The 11,196-nt window shown below is 47.2% G+C and overlaps 1 protein-coding gene across 1 annotated transcript in view; it reads left to right on the forward strand.

The window, feature by feature from the left end:
• The first annotated feature begins 4,128 nt into the window (after positions 1-4,128).
• STC1 (stanniocalcin 1) overlaps positions 4,129-11,196 on the forward strand; it is a 59,704-nt gene continuing 52,636 nt past the window's right edge. The window contains exon 1 of the mRNA XM_006135520.4: positions 4,129-4,161. The gene's annotated coding sequence lies outside the window, so the exon portion shown is untranslated. The remainder of the gene's footprint in view (positions 4,162-11,196) is intronic.

Raw genomic sequence — 11,196 nt, forward strand, 5'->3', positions numbered from 1 at the left:
ATTAGGGACACCATTCCTTACCCATCCTGGCTAATAGCCATTAATGGACTTAACCTCCATGAATTTATCTAGCTCTTTTTTAAACCCTGTTATAGTCCTAGCCATCACAACCTCCTCAGGCAAGGAGTTCCACAGGTTGACTGTGTGCTGTCAGGGTTCAAGCGAACGTGCTGAGCATGGCGCAATGGATGTGGCAGCCCAGCTCTGGGCTAGACACCTGAGTCCAAGACCACCCAGACCTCCTGAGTCCAAGTGGCTAGCTTGAGCCGCAACATCCAAGCTGCTATTTTTAGCACATTAACTCAAGCAGGACTACCACAAATCTGCCCCCCTGGGCTGGAGACACAAACCCCAGCTGCCGTGTAGACATCCCCTTTGGGGCCAGCTTCTCCGTTCCCTCTTTCTTATTTTTCCATCCAAAGGCCAATGAAGTAAATAGAAAGAGGCTTCTTTGGACTGAAATTGCAGTGCAGCTCAGACACGTTCCCACTCTCCCTCTTGTATTTGTTTTTCAAAAAGCCACAGACACTTTTCTGTGCAGTTTGGAGCCCAGCATTGTGGAGGCTTAGTGGACTTGAAACTTTGGCTGCTCACTGTTCATAAACGAGTCGGAAACAGGACACATTTTTATTATGCCCAAAGAGGATTTAGACCAAAGGGTTTTGGATGAATTTCCTGGTCTTGCTTTGCTCCAAGTCCTCCTTTCTTAAAACAAAGTGGATGATGAGATAGCGACTTGGACTGTATTGAAGAACCAAATACTTGGTTGTTTCCTCTTCTTTGTACCCTGTGCATGGAATGACACACCAGTGAGGAGGGGCCCGATCCTGCCGAGTATCCACTGAAATCGATGGGGAGGGTGGATGTGCAGCACCTTTCAGGATCAAGCTATAATAGATGCAATGAAGGTTAAAAAAAATTAAAATCCCTCTGGGTACGTCTACACTGCATCCCTAGTTCGAACTAGGGATGCAAATGGAGACAACCGAAGTAGTTAATGAAGCGGGGATTTAAATATCCCGCGCTCCATTAACATGATCTCGCCGGCGCGCTAGTTCGAATCACAGCTGATTCGAACGAGGAAGTGCGCGCCGGGACGCGTTAGTTCGGACTAAAGCCCTTAGTCCGAACTAATGCATCCCGGCGCGCACTTCCTGGTTCGAATCAGCTGTGATTCGAACTAGCGCGCCGACGAGATCATGTTAATGGAGCGCGGGATATTTAAATCCCCGCTTCATTAACTACTTCTGTTGTCTCCATTTGCATCCCTAGTTCCAACGTAGACGTACCCTCTTAGATTAAATGTTGCTGGTAGGTAAAGGAAGAATTGGCAGATGTTAATAATGGGAGAACTTCAGAAAGTCATTGTGGATACATCCCACCCCAAAATAATAATAAAATAATAGCTAAGAATACAATTACAGTCATAATAAAAGCCCTGTTTCATAGAATCATAGTGCTGAAAGAGACCTCGGGAGGTCATCGAGTCCAACCCTCTGCTAAAGGCAGGACCAATCCCAATTAAATCAAGTCAGGACCTAAAACCCTGTAGAGATGGAGATTCCACCACCTCCCTAGGGAACCCATCCCAGGGCTTCCCCATCCTCCTAGGGAATAATATCCAACCTAGACTTCCCTGACTGCAACTTGAGACCATTGTTCCTCATTTTGTCATCTGTCGCCACTGAGAACAGCCTCTCTCCATCCTTTGAAGCAGTTGAAGGCTGCTATCAAATCTCCCTCGCTCTTCTCTTCTGTAGACTAAATAAGCCCAAATCCCTCAGCGTCTCCCCATAAGTCATATGCTCCAGCCCCCTCATCATTTTTGTTGCCCTCCACTGGACTTTCTCCAGTGTGTCCACATCCTTTCTGTAATGGGGGCCCCAGAACTGGATGCAATACTCCAGATGTGGCCTCACCAATGCTGAATAAAGGGGAGCACTCACTTCTGTAGATCTGCTGGCAATGCTCCTACTAATGCACCCTAATATGCCGTTAGCCTTCTTGGCTACAAGGGCGCCCTGTTGACTCCTATCCAGCTTCTCATCCACTGTAATCCCCATTCATCTTGATTTCTTACAGATCTCACAGTGTATGTCTACACTAGCTCGTTAATTTGAGCTAGGTAGGCAAATGAGGTGACCGGAGTTTCAAATGAAGCCCGGGATTTAAATATCCCGGGCATTATTTGCATGTTCCCGTCTGGTCGCCATTTTGAAATTTCACTAGCTCGAACTCACTGCCGCACGGCTACACGCAGCAGTGAAACGTTAATTCGAACTGAGTCCTTAGTTCAAATTAACTGTTACTCCTCATTCCACGAACTAAGGACTCAGTTTGAATTAACGTTTCACTGACGGATGTAGCTGTGCAGCAGTGAGTTCGGGCTAGTGAAATTTCAAAATGGCGACTAGACGGGAACATGCAAATAAAGCCCGGGATATTTAAATCCCGGGCTTCATTTGCAACTCCGATTGCCTCATTTGCCTACCTAGCTCGAATTAACGAGCTAGTGTAGACATACCCACAGTGCTTTGCAAGCTTTACATTTATCCTCACAATGCCCCTGTGAGGTTGGGAAGGATTATTAGCCCCATTTTACAGATGGGAAACTGAGGCACAGAGAAGCCAAGGCCCCAATTTTCAAAGATATTTAGGCTCCTAACTTCTAGTGGACTCCATGGAATAAGGATCTGGGCCTTAGTGACTTGCTCATGGACACACAGGAAGCTTGCGATAGAGCAGGGGAAAACCTTGGGAACTGCTCCAAAACATAAACGAGCTACACGGGACTCTTACAGAGCTGAGTTCCCCATGACAAATTCCAGCACTTCCAGGCCTGGCTTGATTTGGGGAGCAGTTGCCTCGGGGCCCAGTGATTCAAAAGGATCCGGGCTCCCACCCGCTGCTACCAACACACTTCGGGCAGCGCTGAGGGCTGCATGGGGTAGGAGCGGCACACTTTGGGTAGCACTGGGGGCTGATAGCCCCAGCCCCAGCCCCGCCCCTTCTGTCAGAGGCCCTGCCTCTTCCATGGGCACAGAGCCTGGCCCGTCCCCATACTTTACCAAGGGGCCTCACGAGTCTGCTGGCTTCCCTGGGGGCAACACCTTTGGCTAACTGTCCAAAGTATTGGACCAGAGGATGGTCTGAAAAACAGAATCGGGAATACGAGAGAAGTCTCAATTCATTAAAAAAAAAACCCAAAATAGAACATGGATGAGTCCAATGAGATGAACGTGGATAGGGCTGCCAGGTGGTTTCAACAAAAATACTGGACACACTTGACATTACATCACAATCGACATGACATCTTATTTAGAAAGTCCCGGACATTTCTATTTTCTCATTTCTATTTTTTCAATTTGTTTCCCAAACAGAAAGCTCAAATATTGGACTGTCTGGTTCAAAACCGGACACCTGGCAACCCTAAACGTGGAGAAGATGGTTTCAGCCCAAACCAATAATTGCCCGACTAGTATATCCTGTGAAAATGTGGGTGGAGATTTTTTCAAACAGTTCAGGGAGTTTAGAAACATCCTCTATTAGGAAGACATGGGAAGGCTCCCCTAGACAGCACTCAAATACTCAACCATTCAATAGAGGACAAGTGTCTAAATTCTGTGCATGGTTCTGAAAATCTCAACCACTGTGTTTTATTTTTGAGCCAAGACTGGAATGGTGTCAATAAAAAAACTCAGAATGTACTGAGTCAGCATAGCACCATAACAACGGAGAGACATATTTACCCCAATAATGAAACAGGCTTCAGGGAGGAATTTCCTAGGGTTTCTTATGCCCATTTGTTTCTTCCACTGAGTTGCTAGGCCTGATCCTCTATTACCCTGCACCTACTATAAGCATTAACACCGGTGTAACATAGGTCTGAGACACTGTCCTATCAGGTTGCAGTTTGCATTCACTTTGCACTGGTATAAATGGTTGCACAAAGCGCAGCTTGATGAAGATTCAGGCCAATAGCTTTACAGCTACTTTCTCACTAATATAGTTTCCACTAAGGGCTCATCCTTTTGCAGATGCTTTTTCCCAGCATACAGTTCTCTGGCATCTAGCCCTTTAAATCTGGAGAGAGAACCAGCAGCCTGCCTAATGGGGCCATTTTGGAGCTGACTGCTGCAGGCTTTCTCCTCTTTCCAGCTGGTAAGTCTTCTGGCTCCTCTCATGTTCTCAAGGAGATGCGTGTGGTCTCCAGAATAACCCACCAAGCTCTATGTGGCCATGCAAGTGCTCCTTTTGCCTGCTACTGACACACCTCTGTGCCTTTTAGCGCTTCCTGTTTTAATGGGATGGGGAAAGATACTCATTGGCCTCTGCGATTGTTTGCACTGTTTGATGTTTTGCACCAGGGTGCTCTTCCCAAGGCAAGCCCCTTCTGCAGATGTACTGGGCCACTATGGAAATTGACTTGTGTTTTATTGTTTGTACTAGCAGACTTTCCCAGTGTTGCCCAGGTCAGTCAGGGCAGGGTCTTGGGGATGTTGGGAGGGAGGGGGCAGGAGACTCCTGGCCAGGGGCATGTTCTCTTCCCCCTGCCCCCACAGACCTGCCTGTTCTCTCCCCCTCCCTCAGGCTACTGCCCCAGCCCACCAGGGGCCTGTTCTCTTCTCCTTTCCCTCCCTCCCCCACTCCCCCACTAGGCCACTACCCTAGCCTGCCCAGGGCCCGTTCTTTTCCCCTCCCCGCCAGGCCACCAGGAGGGGACGACAAAAAGCCAGGTGGCCCCGGGGGTGGGAGGGATAAGGGGTGCTCTGATGGTTAGGTGGTGGGGCAGGTTCCCACCTGGCCTAGGGGATCAGGCACCCACCTGGGGAGGATAGGGTCATGGGCTCAAGCCTCAGCCCTCCCCTCTTGCCCACCCCAGCCAAGAGCTGGGAAAGGGCTTGAGAGGGGGGCCTACTTACTCAGTGTGTGGTGCTCTAGCCCTGCTGACAACTCCCTTGGCAATGCAGCTGCCCCCAGCAAACACTCCCACACTGCATCCTGCTGAAAGCTGCCCCTCCATTTGCATGTTATGGAAACTGCCCCTTCCCCAGGGCTTCTTGGCACAGCCAAACCCTGACCCAGATTTAAGTCAGGACAAGAGGAAGTTGCATCCCAAATATGGTGGCCCTCACACTTACTGTGTAGGAGGAGTTCTTGAACAAAGGGACGTTGGGGGGTTCTCAGCCCTTTTCTTTCCGAGGTCCCCTCAGTGTGTGATTAAAAACTCCATTGCTCACTAGTTTTCTGTGTATAAAAGCTGGGCAAAAGGGGGTGTTAAGGGTTAGTAACCACGGCAATTGCCCCAGGTCCCATGCCATAGAGCACCCCATGAATCTAGATAGCCCAGGGGTCTGCTTCAGCTCCAGTTGGCCAAGGTCAGTACCCCAGGCTTCAGCCTTTTGTGGTAGGGCTCAGGCTTTGTGCTCAAAGCTCTTGTGAGTCTAACACTCGTCCTGTTTGTCCTGAAACCCACTCACAGCCCTCCCCCGCCAGGAACCCCAGATCCCTGGTTGAAAACCACTGTTCTAGGAACGGTGATACGTTCTGGCTGAGATCAGAGCACCCTTGTGCTAGGTATTGTAAACACAGTGAGAGTCCCTGCCCTCAAGAGTTTGCAGGCTAAATGCACAAAGTACACAAAAGCGGGGGGTGGGGGGAAAACAGGCATACAAATTTCACGCAGCATAATTTGGACAGAACCTAGGCTTCCGAGTTCCCCGTCTAGTGCCCTGAGCACGTACCAATGCTAGCTCCTCGGACACTGACATGGGTCACCCTAGTTTTAAATCGCTGCTGTTCGTCTTCAGAGGGCAGATCAGTGACGTTTTACCACTAATGAACAATATCAGCTTGTTATCTGCATCTACGTACCCGCGGCTTGCTCATAAATACAGGATGCAAGTTGTGCAAATATTGATAGTTCTGTGATTGTTGCCACTCGTGCAGTGGGCACATGGGAGTACATCATTGACAGGGTGCTGCGTTCCCATCAATGGACTGGCTGCGTATGTGAAGAAATAACACTTCATTTTTATTTCAAGGGAGCTTGTTATCTGATATTCAGTAACCCTGCGTGGCCTGGCTAGACGTCAAACAGCTAGATTTATCATAAGAAGAGTATGTGTGTGTGGGTATAATATATATAATCAAGGAGGCATCACAAGTGATGTTCATGCTAAGAAGAAAGCAGGTGGTAATGATGGGGTGATCAAGGACTCTCCCCAGTGATTTCCAGAGATTCGGTCCATGTTACAAGGAATTAAGCACATGCCGAACACGCGGCTGCCTAAGGCATTGCTGTAATGCAAAAAGTCTATGTCTACACTACCAGGTTATTTTGAAACAAGATATTTTGAAATAACTCCCACAATCACTGTTTTGAAATACGCTCCTTCACAGGCAGGAATTATTTCAAAATAAAAAAGCCCATTATTTCTAAATTGGGAGTGTGGACTCTCGCCTTGTTATTTCAAAATTAGGAGAGTTATTTTGAAATAATTCTCTGGTCTAGACATGCCTGTATTGTCTACTAATAACAAATGGAAATAAAATAATGTTGCGGGATCAATACCTTAAAGATCAGATTTCTGAAAGGTATTTCGGTAACGATAGATGCGGATAGGTGGCTAGTGAGTTTTTTTTCAAAAGCATCCAGTGCTTAATGCTGGTTGAAATCCCACTCAGGGTGCATCTGCAGTGCACTGTTATTTCGAGATAACTAGCGCTGTTTTGAAATAACAAGGCAAGTGTCTACACAGCTGTTGCATTATTTTGAAAAAATGGACAGCGTATTCCAAAATTTGTAAACCTCATTCTGTGGGGAATAATGCCTATTCTGAAATAGCTATTTTGAAATAAGGTGTGTGTAGATGCTCTACTTCTGCTATTTTGAAATAGCCCCTCACCAGGGCCATTTTAATTTTCCTCCCCAGTGCCTCCTGGGGCTCCAAGTCCAGATAGCACATTTACATTAGGGAAGCCTGCCTTGGACTAATTTTGAGGCTTTCCCTGCAGCATAGACATGCTATTTCAAAATAAGCTATTTCGGAATAACTATTCCCGAAGAGGAAGTGGGCAGTGCCCATGAAAACTCATGATACCGTCTACATGTTTTGTTAGTCTATAAAGTGCTACCAGACCATTTGTTGTGGTTTTTTTTAAATGTATCCTGTACAGACTAACTCGGCTACCCCCGAAGCTATTCCAGAATAGTATATTTGAAATAAGAATGCAATGTAGACATACCCTACGTGTCTATCTGTAATGTTATGTGTCTAAATTCTGTTTAAAACTCTACCCCCTTCCATTGTTTTCCTAATTTACAGTGAAGCCCAGCTTGTAATTCAAGGCTGGGAACATGCAAAGCAAACTTCTAATGGATTGGAAATCAATATTTACAGAGAGGGATGCCAGCAGGATAGTAGGAAGGTCTATGGAAAATTGGAAGGTTTATGCCTCCTTGGAACAGTTATTTACAGGGTAACATGAATAAAACATAGTGAGGCTAATTTCAAAATCCCTTCACAGTATCACCCTGGTTAAGAAATTTTCCATTGTATTTCTGCAATAGCATAAGTAATCACAGTGAGTTTGTTGTTGTTTAGTTTATAAATAACCATGCCATGAGAGACTCAGAAACAAGGAGGTTTTTTATTACTTAAACACGCTCGCAAGAGGAAGTGGCCAGCACATCCCAGGTCGGGATGGCAGAGAAACATTCTGGTCTGTCAGTAATAATGCGGCACACATGGCTCCAAAGGCTTGGGCTAGCAGAGCCAAAGTTTGTGGCGTTCCACAGGTGACCCTTTGAACGTAATGTGGGTTGGGCTGGTACAACTGCAAGCAGAGTTCTTTGCATTTGTTGTGGGCAGAACTGGAAGGTCGGGGGAAGACTTTACAATTAGTAACTAAAATAGTAACCCTGCCTGGAATTATGTATTTGTTTTGTGGGGCTGCCCATCAATTGCCAACCAAAATCTAGTCACGCTGTGCTTCAGAACCGGTGAAATTAGCTGCAAAGCAAGTGAGACGTGATAAACAGGAGTGAGCACTGCCATAAAGTCTGTCCAGTTACCTTCTCTTTCCTCCCTTCTTGTAGTGCTCATATTCTAGTGCTCTTGGCCCTTTTCCAGTGGGAAGAGGAAATGGAGAGGGTGATTTTTGTGTGGTTTTTGCATGTAACCTTTCATCTAAAGAGCTCAACGCCCCATGCCGGCATTAACTGAGTTGCACAAATTCTGGGATGTGTGGAGTGGCCTCATCACTCATTAACTTCGATGGTGGGGTTGGGTGCTAAGTGCCTCGAAGGCCTCTTTCAGATCCTTGGATGTTAATGCAATATGGAGCAGCATATGAATTCTGTTAGTATATGGGAGCGCGAGGCCCTGTGAGAAACCATGACCATCCCATAACACCATGTCAGCATTGACTATGCTTCCAAACAGCTTGTCGGCTTTTTTTCATTGCCAAGTGTTTCCTTGTACTTCTGGAAACATCGGGTAAGAATCCATTTCCATGGCCACCAGCCAACCACCCGTGATGACAACATGGATGCAAGAGGGGGTGAAGGTGAGGGGTCTGGCTGGGAGATTGGATGCAGAAGCAGGCTGGGGATTGGGGAATTTGGCCAGGAGATTGGGTGAAAGAGGGGAGTCGGGGGTCTGGGTGGGAAGGTGCAAGAGCAGGGGTTGGGTGCATGGTCTCAGCGGGAGGGGGTACCTGAGGGGGATAGGAGAGTGGGGTCTGGGCATGAGGGAATGGGGGGGGTGTTTTGCTAGCTCCGTGCTGTTACCCCAAAAATATTCTCACTGGAGACCACCCAGGGTTACACTAGTATGGATTTATTTCCACTAAGTAGAAGTAAAGAGGAGAAAGCTGCCACCAAAGGTTTAAGCTGAAGAAGATAGATCTCTCTCTCTCTCTCTCTCTCACACACACACACACACACACACACACACACACACACCCACCCACCCCTCCATTCATTACACAGACATATGGGTTGGAGAAGGAGCCAAGGCATGTGAATCCTGGAGGGTTTGTCTGCTCATCATGGCTGGGGAAGCTAGTCAGGAGGAAAGACACTGGAGGGGACCTTCTCAGGATCAGTGGAAGGAAAAAGAGAGAGTCTCACATGTGCTCCTTCTCTTTATGTAGTGTCTGAATGGCTCCTGAGACTCATTCACCTTGTCATCAGGGAGCATGCCCAGACTTCCCTTTATCCAGCAGAGAGCATGCTCATACTGTGATGACTCATTGCCATGTGGTCCATTGTTCCAAGCCTTCTTCAAACACACTCTCACACACACTCTCTCTCCATTCACTCAGGGGAGAATGCAGCTTAGGGAAAGTTACAAGCAAGGTGGCTGCGTGTTACAAAGATTACAAAGTTGCAGTTTACAGTAACTGTAAGAGTTATGCAGATTACAAAGATTGACAAGGATCACAATAAATTACAGTTTAAAATCTTAGACCTTACAGTTTGGTGTAGCTTTAGAAAATCCATGTATATAAATCTAGTGAGCTCAGGCGGAGGCTTTTTTATGCAACACGTGCCTCCTGCTGTTCCCATTGGCTGTGATTCTGGCCAATGGGAGTAGCAAGCAAAGCCTCCAGGTGAGCAGTTTCCTGCACTGCCATTCCCCGAGCTGGGGGGAAGGGGAGCGGCAGTGCACAGAGCTGCTTCCCTGCCCTGCAAGTTAGATACGACCTGTGAGGCTCCACCCCATTGCAGTGGGAAGCTGGCGCTGACACTCCAACCTTGTGGGGGAGGCACAGAGGCTGGCGTGCCAGAGCAGGCTCCCCGTTGCAGCAGGGATGAGCCCTAAGCCCATGGCCCATCTGCAAGATGGTTGCAGACTATTAGTGGGCCACGGACCACACTTTGAGATCTAGTGGTACAAAGCAACAGAGGGGATGGTTCCACAGTTCAGGAACTGATGATGTACTTTTGACCAAATAAAGTTATTTTTTGTATCTGCATTGTAGAGCTGGTTGAATTTTTTTGCCCCATTCAGTTGGAAAACCCGCTTCTGTCTACTTTTCCAATGGACATATTTTGATTATTCTTTTCATCAAAAATCTGGAAATTATGAATTGGAAATCAAGCCCCTCCCCTCCAGCCCCCATGGAGGTTTGATTTCCCAATTAAAAAACTGAATTTTTTGTTCGATTGATCATCCAAATCTCCAACAGGGGAAAAGAAAAAGGTTGGATTTAAAATCTTCAACCAGCCCTATTGCACGAAGAGTAACTGAGACACAGGCAAAGCCAGAATGAGAACAGAGACCATGGAAATGGTCACTAGCAGCTGCTTTTGAGGAAGGTGCATGAAACCCTAACATGGGCAGCTGAAGGATATCTGAGCCATAGAGAGAACTTCCTTCCAGCCTCTGTTCGTTAGAGGTTTTATTAAGCCCTGAAGCGTGAGGGCTTATATTCCTTCCTAAGGGTATGTCTACACTAGCCCCTGAGTTCGAACTAGAGAGGCTAATGTAGGCATTTGAAATTGCAGATCAAGCCCAGGATTTAAATATCCCGTGCTTGATTTGCATATTCTCGGCCGGTCACCATTTTTGAAATTTTCAAGCCCGGACTAACTGCCCACGTCTACACGCGGCAGGGAAGCAGGCGTTCGAAATAAAGGCCTACATCGAACTACCTTTTATTCCTCCTGCAATGAGGTGTAACAGGTAGTTCGAATTAGGAGTTTTATTTCGAACGGCCATTTCCCTGCTGCGTGTAGACGCGGGCAGTTAGTCCGGGCTTGTAAATTTCCAAAAATGGCAACTGGCTGGGAACATGCAAATCAAGTGCGGGATATTTAAATCCTAGGCTTGATTTGCAATTTCGAATGCCTAAATTAGCCTCCCTAGTTTGAACTAGGGGGCTAGTATAGACCTACCCTAAGCTAGCGTGACCATCTGCACTGTTTTTACCAGGACAGTCCCTTGTTGAACGCCGCCTCCTGGCGTCCCGAATTTTTTTTTTTAAATGGGCATTGTCCTGTATGTCCACTCTGGTGGGTGGGATATGAACTGACACTCCTAGCATCTCCAGGTTAATGCCCTAACCCCTAGGCCACTCCAGAATTCATCCCACCATGTTCCCTTCAGGGCCTCCCTTATTCCGTCTTCCTAATGGGGGCGCTGGTGGTGACACTCGAACCCACAACCCTAGCATCCCCAGTCCAAT

This window comes from Pelodiscus sinensis, chromosome 28, assembly GCF_049634645.1.
Source record: "Pelodiscus sinensis isolate JC-2024 chromosome 28, ASM4963464v1, whole genome shotgun sequence".
Lineage (NCBI taxonomy): Eukaryota > Metazoa > Chordata > Testudines > Trionychidae > Pelodiscus > Pelodiscus sinensis.